The sequence below is a fragment of the Eumetopias jubatus genome, unplaced genomic scaffold, assembly GCF_037043125.1.
Source record: "Eumetopias jubatus isolate StellerSeaLion01/CBP00866 unplaced genomic scaffold, mEumJub1_p1.0 scaffold_10, whole genome shotgun sequence".
NCBI lineage: Eukaryota > Metazoa > Chordata > Mammalia > Carnivora > Otariidae > Eumetopias > Eumetopias jubatus.
Genome location: NW_028274816.1, coordinates 120456307 through 120472441, shown reverse-complemented (window position 1 = coordinate 120472441; position 16135 = coordinate 120456307).

Sequence of the window (16135 nt, the reverse complement as noted above, 5' to 3'; positions counted from 1 at the left end):
ATCTAGCTGTACATTACACAGTTACAGTGCAGAGTTACAGGGGTCTCATCCCAGCTCCATCACTTACTGTGTGATCTTCTGCAAGTTACTTAACCTCTCTGTGCCTCGGTTTCCTTGTCTATAAAACAGGACTAAAAAGAGCACCCGACTCATAGGACCGGGTGAGAAGTAAATGCAGTACCTGGAACAGAGCCAGCACGTGGTAAGGTGCTGAGAGATGTCACCTCTTACTAACGTGTCGGGAGGGAACTAGAGAGGGCACAGCCCCCTCGGACTATTCAGCCTCTCATTCCCAGCAGGACTCTATGAAGAGGGAGGTGCAGAGACCATTCGAGGTCCAGGAGACCATGGCAAGCGTTCTTTCTAGCTGAGTTCTCACCCTTGAAAACCAGACCTCACAGAGGAATGCATCCCCCGCTGCCACCAGCCCCGCCACGCACGCAGCGGGGAAAGTGGAGACACAGGGCGGGTGCCCGGGCTGGGAGGGGTAAGTAAGGGACGGGAGACCCTGTTGGCTCACTCCCACAGGAATGGGAAGGCCCTCCTGCCGGAAAGGTTGGATGTCCCTCCTCTCTGGTCGGTCGAGGCACCAACAGAAAGAAGCAGATCCGATCAGTCCCAAAATATTCATGAGCCACCCCTCTTGTTTGAGGTGCTGGGAATAGGGCTGTGGGAGAAACCCGCAATGTCCCTCCTTCCCTGGAACATCCCTCCTGTGTGGTGTGATGGGTAAATCCCGGGCTCCGGCCTCAGATGCCAGCACTTTGGACCCCATTTTGCCATTTTCAGGTTTGCGATCCTGCGTGAGTCACTTAATGTCCCCTCCTCCCCCTGGTGTTCTCCTCTGTGAAAAGGAGAGGACACTCCCCCTGCAATGGGGTCTTGAGGATCAAATGAAAGTGCGTGCCGGCCAGGGGCTCAGTAGATGCTTGCTTTTCATGTCTGTGCTATTTTAGTGTTTAAACCTGTGTGGCGGAGACTGCCCATCGTGTTTCCCTCTTCCCTTCATGGTGGAAAGCTCTGGATTTTAGCTGTGCACATGGCCCTCCAGAAGCAAGCACATTTCCCAGCCTACCTTGCAGCTAAATTTGGCCAGCAGTGGGTGAGAAGAAGTGGCGTGTGCAACTCTTGAGTATGCTGTTGAGGAAGACGGCTGGCTGGCCCTCCTTCTCCACTGCTCCATCTCCTCCCTTCTAACTGGAGGGAAAGCAGACCCAATGGATATGCTGATGAGTCGTCTTGCCCATGCTAAGGAGGGCAGCACCCGGAGGAAGGGAGAACAGTCAGATAGAGGGGATCCCCAATGCCAAGGGGCTGCCATGTTAAGTTGGACTGCTCATGACCAGCCTATAAACATGGGAAGAAAATCAGCTCTGATCCTCTTGAAGCTCCTGCTACCCTAGGCCTTTGTATTGCAATGGAAGGTGTCCCCCCATCGAGATGATAACACTCTCTTTCCTGGGTCACCACAGCCTGCCACTACAGCTCAATTGCAAGGAGTGCAAAAGAACATGGGGAAGGGTCTGCCTGAGGGTGGGCAGGGGAAGAGCAGACTGATGGGTCATAAAGACCGGACAGACCGGGTTAGCAACACATGGAGGCAGAGAGTCCATGTGTTGTTTGGAGGATGGAAGGATGATGACAGAGCTGGTTACATGGCGTGATTGTGAGGTGAGCCCATCTAAGAGGATGACGAGCCCAGTTTGGGACACAGGGAACTTAAGTGTGTGCATGCCCTCCAGGGGGTGCTGTCCGGGATGCAGCCTGGGGGGCCAGAAGTGGAGACTTAGGGACCATCTCTCTAAGGAGCTGAAGCCCAGGCACAGGGGTGACAAAGCGTTTGGAGAAGAGCTGGACAAACACTCAGATCAATATGTACATACTCAGTGTGGTAAGTACAAGGAAGGAAAAGAATAAGGTGCTGTATCTGAGTAAACAGTTTGCATGAGAAAAGTCAGGGCAAGCTCCATGAGTTCACGATGTTTAAATCGAGACGTAGGGTACATGGAGAGTTTGCGGGTACATGGAGGGTTTGCAGGTACATGGTAGGAGGGCCATGGGGCGGAGGGGAGACAAGCAGAGAAAACAGCACGAGCAACGGCCTTGGGGCTGGGGAGACTTGGCACAGTGGAAGCCAGATGCAATGGAAATTGGCCATTCTTTTTTGGCTCATCTATATTAGAACCCCCTTGCTATGTTAAAGAGTCCCCTACTTCCTCTGGCAAGAGCAGCTTCCCACCATAGTCACTAAAAATGTCAAATAGTCACATTCCCAGTCTCCCTTGCAGCCAGGATGCAGGCGCCGGACCTGGGCCAGACCATCCAAGGTGAGCTGTGCCCTGCTCTGCCACCCAGGACTGTGACCATGGCACAGAGCACGCGTGCAAGGCTCTTGGTCATCGAAAGTGAGAATCTGCTGGAGCCCTTACAGAACTCTGCTCTGTTGCTAGAGCCCTGCTTTATCTGGATCTCAGTCTTTATACATCATAAAAATCTGCTTTCTGGCCCCCGAATGCGTAACTGCACCATTGTTATCAGAAATCCCATTCTTGCCACAGAGCCCTCTTCATGGACCTAGAAGCCAGCTCTCTTATGCAGAATTCCACTTGATTCTGCAGAACTCCACTCAGCTTCCCAGAATTCTGCTCTTGGCTTTAAAAAAAAAAAAAAAAAAATTCCAATATTGACATCCAGAGACCAGCTGTATTCTACAGAAACCCTGATTCTGTATGCTACAGAAACTCACCCTGTTACACGGAATCCTGCCTTTTCTTTTCAGAACCATGCCTAGTCGTGCCGAACCCTTGGTGATTTCATAGGAATCTGAATTCACAGAATCCTGCTTTGTTACAGAGAAACCTGCTGAGCTCTAACAGCCCTGCCCCATTAGAGAAAAGTCAGCAGATTTGCACCTGTATCATTGACTCGGACACCTGCTCTGGGGTTCAGGACCCTGCTGTCTGCCTGACCGCTGTTTGCCAATCTCATTGTTCTTTAGAACTCATTTTGGCTGCACAGAGTCCTCCCAGGAGGTTCAGAACCCCGATCTGGACATAGCACCCCGGAATTGGTACATAGAAACCTAGTGGGTTACACTGCGCTCAGCTTTGGTTGGCAGGACCCCGTTCTGGTTCACAGATTCCCGTGTTCTTCCGATGAAGCCCAGCATCACACCGGAGGCTTCTGTAAGGACATGGGCCCCTGTACAAGCCTCTGTGAGGCCAGTGATAGGAAGAATGGCTGATGGATCCTCCCAATACTGCCCTCACCTTAGGTGAGGCTGGGAGGACCTGGGCCCCCCAAATCGGGATCCCGGCCCCCTTCGCTCTTTCCTCCCCCTGCCAGGGAGGACTCAAGCTTGCGCTCTGTGCAGCAAGGGGCGATCAGAGACCCTGGGCATGGCCTCGGGGAGAGAGACAAGCACCCACCTCGCTTCTCCTCAGGGCTGGCCCCAGCCGCCTGGGCACAAATCTACTTGGACAGAAATAATCAGCAGAATTAATTTAGCTTTAAATAGCAGCACTGAGAATGTTTCCACAAAATTTTCTCCGAGGAGAGCTAAGCAGAATTAATGATGGCACAATATCGGAGAGAAATGTTATTTATTAAAGCCTAATCATTCCGGGGGGGGGAAATCATCATAACATAATAAAGCGGAAATCAGCCGGCCCGGCCTGGCCCCACTCAGCCCAGGAGCCAAGGAGGAGCCCTGGGAGGGGAGCCTCGTAGAGAAGCTTCCTGCAAAGTGAACAGCCTCTCCCAGGGTTCCCTGGCATGGGAGAGCTGGGCTAGGCTCCCCAGGTCTGGCCACATTCCTCACAGGCTGTGTCCACACCAGCCCATTTGCTCCTTTGCTGAGCATCTCCGAAGTGGAGCAGCCTCCACCATCTCCAGGGCACCATCAAACCGTGCAACTCTCCCAAAGAGGGATCTGTGGCTCCCCAGCCCACTCCCCACTGCTGCCACCTTAAGGGCCCTTCATTCATTTGTGCTTTCAACTATTACTTACTGGGCAATGAGACGTTAAGCTGCTCTGGACCCTGGCAGAGACAGTGGGAAGAGCAGCAAACAAGTAAATAAACAAGATGACGCCTGGCCATGAGAGTGTTCTGGAAACAATAAAGTGATAGAGATGGGAGCGGGTGGCAGATTTAGGGGACGTGGTCGGGAAGGGGCCCTAAGAGAAGATGGTAGAGGAGCTGACACCTCTGTCATTGCGGTTGGTCCTATGACGATCTGGAGTCGGGGTAGACCATCCGGGCAGAGGGCATGGCGTGGGCAAAGGCCCAGGAAGAGGGGAAGAGGCTTGGCTTTCTGAAGACCAGAGTGGCTAGGGCTGGTGGACGACGGAGAGAGTAACAGGGGCGGTGAACAGCAGTTCGGCCACCAAGAGGGCGGGGGTGGTTCAGAGTCAGAGACTTCCCAAGAGGAAGATGAGATCCAGAAAAGACAGGGCGAGGGGCCACTTCCTCTCTGACCTGGTGCACCCTGAGATCTTCCTTGCATTCTGCCGTGGCTTCCGATGGGCCTGGCACCACGTGTCGCAGTGCCGGCTGCCATTTTCCTTAAGGGACATTGATTAGAGTACAATCAGTCTGGAGGAGGCAGGCTCCCATCTGTTGGGGAGCATGTTCCACAAGGGGTTTTCTGGGTCTGTGGTCCAAAATGCAGGACCTGTAGTCAGAGAAGCATGGGTTCAAATTCTTATCAGCCATGGAGCCATGGGCAAGACGTTGAACTCTTCCAAAAGTCAGTTTCCCCAGCTATAAAATGGGACAACAGTATCTACCTTGCACAATTCTTTAGGAAATTAAATGGGTGAGGGAGGTCCTTTGGCATCTCTGTGAGACCACCAGGGTCCCCAAGGTCCTCCTCTGTCAGAACCACAGGCCATCGGTAGTTTGGGTCTGGACTATGTCGACGTGGAAAGAGTCGGACAGACCCGGCCCCCAGGACTCGGTTTCCTCACTTGGAAAGTGAGAGTGATAACCCCTCCTCCGAGAGGTCACTTGAGGGTCACATGGAATGATACTTGGTAAACACCTGGCCCAGGTAGCTCCATTACTGCCACTCTCTCTCCCAGAGTCTTCGGTTTGGGCTGCCATAACAAAATGCCACCGACTAGGTAGCTCAAACAATAGACATTTCTTTTCTCACAGTTCTGGAGGCTGGAAGTCCAAGATCAAGGGGGCAGCAGGGTTGGTTTCTGAGAGCTCCCCTCCTGGCTTGCAGACAGCTGTCTCCTCAGTGTGTGATCTCCTGGGACATCCCAGAAGATCAAATCCAGTCCATCTACATTTGAAAGCAACATGGTAGACATGCTTACCGCTCACATTTCAGAGACCACATCTCAGCTTTAGAACCCCGCCTGAGCTTTGCTGACAGAAGGGAGTCCAGCTGGGTGTCCAGGCCCCCGTCTTGGTGCCCGACCATCCCGGCCCCTGGGGCCAGGCATCAGGACTGATCTTGGATATCCTGGCCTAGCCCCAAAGACTCTGATGCGCCCCTTCTCAAGGTGCGGATTCCTCCATGGAAGTGTGTCCTACCCCATCCCGCCTACTGGGGACAAGCTTTCTGGAATAACCTTCATTAGTCCTAAAAACACAGAGTCAGGGAGGCCTGTTGAATGTGAAATGCCCCATTTCTCTTGAGACTTTTCTGGAACCTAAAATTAAATACAAAGGAAGAACTCCCCCAATCTAGCCAGGCTGGATTACTGTTTTCCCCTCCAAATAAGCCATGGGGATTCTGTCCCGAAGTCTTCCCTCTCCTCTGTTCACAGCTAGGTCTCTTCTTGCAGATGACCTCACCGGTCCTCTACCAGTTAGAAACCTTAGGGTCATGTTCTGCTTATTCAATCAGCCATCAATACACATAAATTCTCCTTCCTGAGTATGTAATTATGTCCTCCCTGCCTTCCTGTAGTGAACATCTGTTGCTCTTGCCTGCCTACCATCCATTCCTCCCTGTTCTGATAAGGCCACCCTGATTTCCTTTGGGGAATGGCCTCTCCCACCTCTTGGTCCATGTGGATTGATGGAGAGCTCTACGTTGACCCCAGGCCCCAGCTGCATGGGTAAGCACATGACCTAGGCCCGCCAAAGATTTCCACACCCCTGGTAACAATAATTGTTTGAGGATAAACATTTGACCTAATCTAACTCAATGAGAGTCAGGTCCTAGACTTTTATAGGACCCACTGGGGATTGTTCTGGGGTGTCTCGGGTGTTGGAGGTAAGCTGGATATGTTGGTGGTCAACTTGCCACAGTAGGGGCAGCACCTTGTTGAGAAAGAAGACTGAGGGATGGAGAGGGAGCGCTCCTGGTGTATCAGGTAGCTTTTATGTGCAATAGCCAACCACAACGCTGCAGCAGCACACCCCACTAAGCTTCTATTCCTGTGGACGTGCAGATCGGCTAGGGCTTGGCTGAGCTGGGGCAGGCTCAGGTGGGCCACTCTGTTGTAGGAACAGTAGCGGCTGGGCTGACTTTGTAACACATGGCTCTCATCCTCCTTGGGCCAGCAGGCTAGATAGTCCTTCTCACAGAATGGCAAACAGGCAAGAAAGCAAGCAAAACCACACAAAGTCTTGTAAGGACTGGACTCAGAACGCTCACACTATCACTCTACCCCTTCCATGGCCCAGAGTCAAGGGGAACTGAAATCCCCTTAAGTCGAAGGAACGGCAAAGTCCTGTTACCAAGGGCATGGTACGGACAGAGGTTAAGATGTGGGGCTGGAAGGCAATCTAAGTGCTGGAGCCAGCTGAGCCTGAGCCAGACTCACCACTTGAGTCTGACTGATCTGCCTTCCCCAACCCTGCCCTCTACATACCTTAAGGGATAGCAGGTTTTGTTTAACAATGGAGGCAATTCTCTTCTAAGAGAGAAAGGAAGAGCCTTAACACAAATCCAGTGAATCCCACAGTGTGACTAGCTCTGAGCTAGAAGCTATACCTCCACTCATACTGGAACCTTTAAACAGCTCCGTGAGGTGGCTGTTGAACGTCCCCGTTGCGCAAAGAGGAAATAGGCTCAGAGGGGTTGTGTGACCTGTCTACAGTCTCACGGTGAGAAAGGAGCTGAGTGGTCAGGGTTGAAAGTGCCCAGATGGTTGCCTGAGGATGAAGCTCATGTTTTCCCCACTTCCTAATGGTGAACTTTCACCCCGGAAGTGGGCGGCACCCATCCTACGCTCCGTGCTTCCCTCGGCCAGCTAAAGGAATAAAATAACACCTAATGTTTCCTGAGCCCTTCCTGTGTGCTAGGTAACTGCTACACACTTCCAATGCATGCGCTCACATCATCTCTACAACAGCCCTGGATGTGGGTATTACTAACCATCTCCATTTTACAGATGAGAAAACCAAGCCTCGGGAAAGTTAGAGAACTTGCCCAGGTGGTAAGGAGTGGGGTCAGGATTCCAATGTCTCCCATCTGGCAGCAGAGCTGGCCTCCTGGCCTCTGCTTAGGCCAAAGGGATGGTCCTTAACACTGCTAAAAACCCTGGGGTTGGGTGGGAGGGTCAGAGTATCAAATCTAGACCCTGCCTCTGCCTGGTGTGCCCCCCCACCCCCACATACAGCCTTGGCCCTCAGGTGCTCAGCTCGCCCCTCAGTGCCTGGTCACCAGCCTCTGTGCCGGTAAGCCAGCCCTCTCTCTGGCTGCAGTCATGATAAATGGCTCCAATTATCCCCTCCGAGCTCCGATTTAATGTCATGTTTTATTAAAGGCAACTGTCAGAGGAAAGCAAAGCACCCACTGCGTGCCTGCTGCCTGCCCCTGTTCGGAAGCATGCTCTCCGGGTGAAGACATGCAAGGGTGTGAGGGGGAAAGGCACCACCCCGGTCTCCAGCTCCCCAGGCAGGGAAATAACTCAGTGCCCCTCCCCACTCGGGCCCCAGGCTGAATGAACGCCACATTTTTGCCTGGCACGTTCCACCCATTGCTAATGCACTGTTGCTTCCTTGACTGACAAATTAGGGGTTTGAACAAAGGCAGGCGAGGGAAGGGGGTAGGGGGAGATGGCAGCTGCCCACCCTGCAATTAAGAGGGGGTGCGAGAGAAGGGGGGACCGGGGGTCCTCAGCCGTCACACAAACATGCCTTCGCCTTGCGTGGCTTTGGCCGAGTGCCTTCAGAGAGGGCATGTGCAGCCCCTGGGAGCCCGTCCTGTGGGTCATCCCACTGATCCGAGGCTGCAGCTTCTCCCCCAGCTTTGGGACCTTTCAACCAGGCCCTCTGAAGACACAGGCTGCGCAGGCCTGACGCGTCCCGTCCCAGAGGTGGGAAACTGAGGTCTGGCGAGAGGCGGTGCTTTATCCCAGGTCACCGTGGGAGCTAGTGGGAAAGCCCACACTGGCACGTCGGGCTTCTGGCTCAATCCGGAATTCTCCTGCTACATAAAGCTACAAAAACAGCCACAGATGGCGTGCGGTGCAGAGGGGCACGGGAATCTCACCCCACCCCCCCACCCCCACGCCCCACTGCCCAGATGGACTCCGAGCCATCAGTCACAGGGCAGAGCCTGGCCAACTCTGGACGGAGTGTGCCTTCATGAGGGAGGGCAGCCGAGTTCCTCATCTGGTTGTTTGCTAGAAGCTGGGTCATACAGCTGGCAATATGTTTGTTCTAGATGGATGTCTTTTGAAACGGATGCCCTGACAATGAAAAGCTTAAAACTCACACTACAGGTACATGAGCCATCCCTGGTAGGATGAGGTCAAGGAAAATTGCCGGAAGGAGAATATGTCCAAGATGGGAAGAAAAGCAGGAATTAGGCAAGCAAAGGGGATGAGAGGTAATTCCAGGCACAGGTAACAGTAGGGACAGAACTCTGGAGGGGAGGAATGGATGGGGCTCCAGATAGAGAGGCGTTGGCTAGAGAGGCTGCAAGGAAACTGAGGTTAGAAGGAGCCAGACCCCACATGGCCAGGCTAAGGAAGAAGTTGTGCCCCCCACCTCCCATCTCTCCCACCCCTCTGTGCCGCCCCCCCCCCACCATCCCCACCAGAAGCCGCTGTGGCTCTAAGCAGGGAAGTGAGGTGTGTGCCCCAGAAAGAGCATCCTGGAGGGATGGAGCAGGACTGCGGCTGGAAGAGCAAGGAGAGGCTGGGGTGGGGGAGGTAGGGCCTGCCGCCTGGGTTAGGCAAGATAGCCAGAGAGATTCAAAATATATTGAGGAACTTCTAATCGACTGACAGAGTCAGGTGAGAAAGGAAACACGGAAGTGCCACCTGGCTTCTAACACGGGCAGCTATGGCTGGAGCAGCCGGAGAAGTCTCCCCGAGAGGAAGGCGAGAGGAGGAGATAAATGCCCCTGCGGGGTTGAAGGATATTTTTAATGTGTGAAGTCAGATAAACATGGGTTTCCCAGGGCTCCCAAGCAGGACCCGATGGGATGGTGACAATGGGAAGTGACAATCAAAACAGAAACTGTGTTCTTATGACAGGAAAACTTAGGACCTCCCAGGCTTGGCTCTGGAATGGGACCAGGGAGAGGTGTTTGGACCCCTGCTTTCACATCCCTCTGCAACTCGATTTCTTTCATCCCTGGGGCCTCCTACATGCTGGCCTGCCAAGGTACAGATACCCTTTTCATTCTTCCCCCAACCCATCTCCTTTAAAAAAAAAAAAAGTATTTGTTAACTTAGAATAAAATTGGCTTCTGTTTGATTATAGTCCCATGAATTTTAATGCCTGCATAGATTCATGTGCCCAAGGCAACGGAGCAGTCCATCACCAGGGAAGAGTCCCTACTGCTGCCCCCCTGGACTTCCACATTTTCCCCACTCCCATCCCTTAGCAACCACAAATCTGTTCTCTATCACCATAGTTTTGATTCTTCCAGGATGTTATATGAATGGAACCAAACAACGTGTGACCTTGTGAGATTCCTTTTTTCACTCAGCATAATGGCTTTGAGAAGCATCTAGAGTGGTACGTGTGTCCATAGTCCATTCCTTTTTATTGCTGAGGAGTGTCTCATTGCGTGGACGTACACATCCATTCACTTGCCGAAGGACAATTGGGTTGTTTCCACTTTGGGGTGATTATGAATGGAGCTGCTATGCTCACCTACAGTCTTCCCTCCTCTCTGGTAAATATACCTGGGAGCAGGCCTGCTGGGTTGTATGACATGTATGTTTAATAAGAAACTGCCAAACTGTTTTCTGGACTGACTACCATTTGCCTTCCCACCAGCAATGTATGAGAGTTTCACCTTCTCCAAATCTTCACCCCCACTTGTTATTGTCAGTATTTTTTTATTTTAGCCATCTTAAAGGTGGGTAATGAGATCTTACTGTGGTTTTAACTTGCATTTTCCTAGTAGTTAATAATGCCGAACATTTTTTCATGTGCTTGCTTGCCATCTATATATCCTCTTTGATGAAACACTTCTTGCTTATTTTGTATTGGGTCGTTTTCTTATTATTGAGGTTTTTTTTTTTTTAAGATTTTATTTATTTATTTGACAGAAAGAGACCCAGCGAGAGCAGGAACACAAGCAGGGGGAGTGGGAGAGGGAGAAGCAGGCTTCCCGCTGAGCAGGGAGCCCGACGCGGGGCTCGATCCCAGGACCCTGGGATCGTGACCTGAGCCGAAGGCAGACGCTTAACGACTGAGCCACCCAGGCGCCCCTTATTATTGAGTTTTGAGAGTTCTTTATATATTGTGGATACAAGTCCTTTGTCAGATATGTAACTTGCAAATATTTGCTCCCAGCCTCTGTTTTGTCTTAGCAGTATCTCATTTAGTAAGAGTTTTTAATCTTGATGAAATCCAACTTATCAAATTTTCATTTTATACATAATGTTTTTGATGTCATAGCTAAGAATTCTTTGCCTAGCCTAAAATCACTAACGTTTTCTCCCATGCTTTCTTCTAAAAAGCTTTCTTTGATATTTTTATCTTTATTTTGTAGTTTTCAGTATACAGAACTCTTAATGTGTTTTGTTAACCTTATATATAAGTGTTTCATATTTTTGGAGCTATTGTAAATGATACTGTTTTTAAATTTGATGTCCAATTATTCATTGCTGGTATATAGAAATATGATTGATCTTTCTGTGTTGATTTTGTATCCTGCGACCTTGCCAAACTGCAACTTAGTTGTAGGAGTTTTTATTTTTGTAGATTCCTTAGAATTTTCTACATAGACAAACATTTGGTCTGGGAATAGAGATAGTTCTATTCTATTACTTTTCAATCTGTATGCCTTTATTTATTTTTGTTTCTTGATTGCATCAGCTAGAACTTCCAATGGTCAGTAGACATCCTTGACGTGTTGCCAATCTTAGGGGGAAACATTATATTTTTCACCATTAAGTATGATGTTAATTGTAGGGTTTTTTGTTGTTGTTGTTGTTGTTGTTTACAGATATCCTTTATCAGGTTGAGGAAATGCCCTTAGGTTTCTGGTTTCCTAAGAGTTTGTATCATAAATCACTACTGAATTTTGTTAAATGTGTTTTCTGCATTGGTTGATATGATTATCTGGTTTTTCTTCTTCAGACTGTTAATATGGTGGCTGACATTGATTAAGTTTAAGAAACTTAAGAAACTGCCAAACTGTTTTCTGGACTGACTACCATTTGCCTTCCCACCAGCAATGTATGAGAGTTTCACTTTCTCCAAATCTTCACCCCCACTTGTTATTGTCAGAATTAAATGTTTAACCGGCTTGGCACTCCCATGATAAACTACTTAGTCATGGTGTATTATTCTTTTTATGTATTGCTGGAATCAATTTGCTAATACTTTGTTAGGAAATTTTGTATCTATATTCATGAGGGAAATTGATCTATAGTTTTCTTTTTGTGTGCTTTCTATGTCTGGTTTTGTTGTTAGGATAATGCTGGCCTCATAAAATGAATTGGGAAGTGTTCCCTCCTTCTCTGTTTTCTTGAAGAGATTGTGTAGAATTTGTGTTATTTCTTTATAAAATGTTTGGAAGAATTTGCCAGAGAAATCATCTTGACTGGGAGATTTACTTTTTTGGAGATTTTTTTATTTACAAATTCAATTTCTTTATGAATTATAGGACTATTTAGGTTATCTATTTTATCTTGGGTGAGTTTTGGTAGTTTGTGGATTTTGTACATTTCATCTAACTTCTCAAATTTATGTGCCTGGAGTGGTTCATATTATTCCCTTAATATCTTTTTAATGTCTGTTGTGATACCCCTTCTTTCATTCCTGATACTCGTGATTTTGTCTTCTCTCTCTCTCTTTTTTCTTTATCAGTCTTGCTAAAGATTTATCAATTTTATTTATATATTCAAAGAACCAGCTTCTGGTTTCATTGATTTTTAAAATTGTTTTTCTGTTTTCAACAGTGTTGATTTCTGTGCTCTATCTTCCACCTGTTTGGGGTTTATTTCGCTCTTCCCTTTCTACTTTCTTAAGATGGAATCTAAGATTAATGATTTGAAAGCTTTCTTCTTTTCTAATATAAGTATTTAATGCTATAAATTCTAACTACTGCCTTACTACATTCCACAAATTTTGATATGTTGTGTTTTCATTTTCATTCAGTTCAAAATATTTTCTAATTTCCCTTGAGGCTTCTTATTTGACTCACGGATTATTTAGAAGTATGTTTTTCGACTCAAAGTGTCTGGAGATTTTTTCTGTTATCTTTCCATTACCGATCTGGTTTAGTTCCATTATGCTCAGAGAACATACTTTGCATGATTTCAATTAAAATTTGTTAATATTTGTTTTATGACTCAGAATATTCCCTAGCTTGGTGAATGTTCTATGCACTTGAAAAGAATGTATATTCTACTTTTGAGTGTTCTGCAAATGCCTATTAGATCCAGTTGATTGAATCAGTTCTACTGATTTTTTGTCTACTAATTCTATCAATAACTGAGAAAGGAGCGTTAACATTTCCTATTACAATTACAGATTTGTCTATTTCTCCTTTCAGTTCTGTTAGTTTTTGCTTCATGTATTTTGAACCTGTTGTTAAGTGCACCCAAATTTAGACTTTTGTCTTCTTTATGACTTGATCCTTTTATCATTATGTAAAAACCAATTTTATCTCTGATGATTTTTTTTTTTTTTGGTCTGAAGTCTACTTTGATCTTAATAAAGCCACCAAGCTTTCTTTTGGTTAGTATTTGCATGGTATATGTTTTTCCACCCTTTTACTTGTAACCTATCTATATCAATATATATATGATGTGAGTGTCTTGTAGATAGCATATATCTGGGTCAGAGTTGTTTTTTCAATCCATTCTAATGATCTCTACATTTAAATCGGTGTGTTTAGGCCATTTACTTTTAATGTAACTACTGATATATTTGGATTTAGATCTACCATTTGATCAGTTTCCTTTTTAATCTTTCTATTCTTTTTTTATTATTATTTGTTTCTCTGTTTCCTCCTTCTCTGACTTATTTTAGGTTAAGTAAACTTTTTTTTAATTCTATCTTAATTTATAGTTCTTTTTACTATATCTCTTTGTGTAACTTTTTAAAAATGTTCTTTAGTGGGGCGCCTGGGTGGCTCAGCTGGTTAAGCCACTGGCTTCGGCTCAGGTCATGATCCTGGAGTCCCGGGATCGAGTCCCGCATCGGGCTCCCTGCTCGGCAGGGAGTCTGCTTCTCCCTCTGACCCTCTCCCCTCTCATGTGCTCTCTCTCTCTCTCTCATTCTTTCTCTCAAATAAATAAATAAAATCTTTTAAAAAAATGTTCTTTAGTGATTGCTCTAGACTTAACTTTTCAGTCTACTTAGAATCATTATTTTATCACTTCAAGCAGAATGTGGAACCTTACCACTATCTATGTTCCTTTATCTTCATCCATTTACGTTATAGTTGTCTTATATATTAGATACATATTGCATATATCTAACTTCTCCAAGTCACATAGTAAGTGAGTGGCAGCACCAGAATCCCCCAGGCAGCCTGGGGTCAAAGCCAGGAGCATATCTACTCCCCAATGATGCCCCTGGTTCCAATCTGGCCCAGCAGAGAAGTCCCATGGCCTGGACCTTCCAAAGAGCCCAGAGCTAGTTATAAAATGCCTTGACCTCCAGAGATAGGAAGGATATCCCAGGTCACCCCATCAGACCAGGACCCTAAGGGAAAACACATTGGATCTCAGCTTCCACATGTCCTTTAGGCTGGGAGTCTTTGTGCTGTGTACAACTTGCCCAGCAGTTCGTGGCAGCCCTGCTCTGGGGTTCACACCTCAGCCAGTAAATGGCTTTGCTTTTCTGGAAACTTCTGGGCCAAGGGGTTCACACCTCAGCCAGTAAATGGCTCTGCTTTTCTGGGACCTTCTGGGCCATGTCTCTGCAAACTGAGCAATGCACTCCAGCCAGATGAGGGAAGCTCACACGGTATTTCACAGGAGCGGCTTGACATCTCTATCATCCGGGCTGGCTGCCCCCCTCCCCCCGCCACCTTGCTTCTTTGGCTAAACTACCTCCTTCCCTTCTTCTCCTTCATCCTCCAGGGCTGAGGAAGAGAGTGCATCTCTTGCCTGTCATCTTTCTGCACAATTGGAATCGACAGGTCCTTGGGCAGAAGGACTTGAACCTCCTCTGACAGCAAACTAGTTCTAGATAAATGAGTATTGGTTTTGCTCTGTTTGTTTTTCATTTGTAGCCATCCTTTGATTTTTTTTTTCCTCTGCAAAATTGGTTAAGCAATGATAGCATGGTCTGCTTCTGCAGTTGCATTGATTGGACTGCTCCTGGAGTCTGGGTCTTTTGCTGGGTTTTCTGTTTGTTTTTAGCTTTTCACCACCACCACCCCTCCCCCAACTCGACTCCCTCTACTATATTTGTGGAAGGGTGAGAACTAACATATACAGAGCATTTATTAGCGCCAGGCACTGTGCATGTGATTTATGCCTGTTGTCTCATCCTACCTTCAAAAATCAAAACAAAACAAGCCAATGTGGTATTATTCTTCCTATTTTGTGGATGAAATTGGGGCTCAGAGAGGTTCCAAAACTTGTTCAAAACTGCATAACCAGAAGTCAGCAGGTCCAGGTGGGGATCTTCCTCTGCTTCCCCTGCCAAACATGTGTGCTTATCCTTGGTCAGTTCACCAGGTGGGCCTCAACAAGTGGTCCTTTCGAGACCTCACGCTGCCCCTCTGTGACACAGAGAGAGCCCAAAGGCACTCAGAGGCCAGCAATATGGTGTGAGTTATTCCCCCAGATGGGGAAACTCTGAACTCATTAGAGAAGGGTCAAAAGAAAAGGGAATGGTGACAATGAGGGGGAAAGGAAGCATGGCAGGTTTGGGGAGCAAGGAGACCAATTGGGAGACAGTGGAGTGGTCTAGCACACAAGTGTGCTTGCTGGCTGGGCAGCTGCCCAGGCCAGTCAGTTCTGGTCGTCACAGCAGCAAACAGAATGTCTGACTGGTTTTTTCCATCTCCCTCTTTCATGCAGTCATCCAGTGGCTGGGCATTACAGAAACCCCCCTTTAGGGCAGACCTCAAGAACTCACAGCTAGAAGGTTCCTAAGGACTGAAAAAGCCCTTTGTGATACCTGGGGCTTGCGACTTAGCCTGCTGACAGCTCCTGGTGAGTGTATGGGATTCTCTGTGGATCAGCTGAACCCTCTGCAGCATCTACAGGGCTTGAGACTGGCTTAGCCACACCCAATTGCCAGGGTGGGAGAGGGAGATAGGGGAGAATTCTTGGGAGCAACAAGGTGAAGTGGAAAGGTTACTGGCTGGAGTCAGGAGACCTGGTATGAGCCCCTCCCATTCCCACACCTCTTAGCTGTGTGACCTTGGATGAGTCACTTCACCTCTCAGTGCCTTCAAAATAACAAAAAGCTGATATGAGAGGGCTTACCATTTTCCAGGCACGGATCTAAACATTTTCCATATATTAACTCATTTCGTCCTCAAGATAGCCCTAGAAAGAGCATTATCCTGTCTTTGCATCCATCAAAATAGAGGGGAGTTGTGAAGATCAAACACAGTAAAGACAATAAAATAGTTTTTATAGTGCATGTGCATGAGTGTGTGGAAGGGGGAGGACTCTGTGTGTGTACGAGGGAGGAGTGTGTGTGTTTGTGTGTAAGGAGGAGAGCTGTGTGTGTGAGGGGGAGGACTGTGCGTGTAGCGCGTGTGTGTGGAAGGGGGAGGGCTGTTGTTG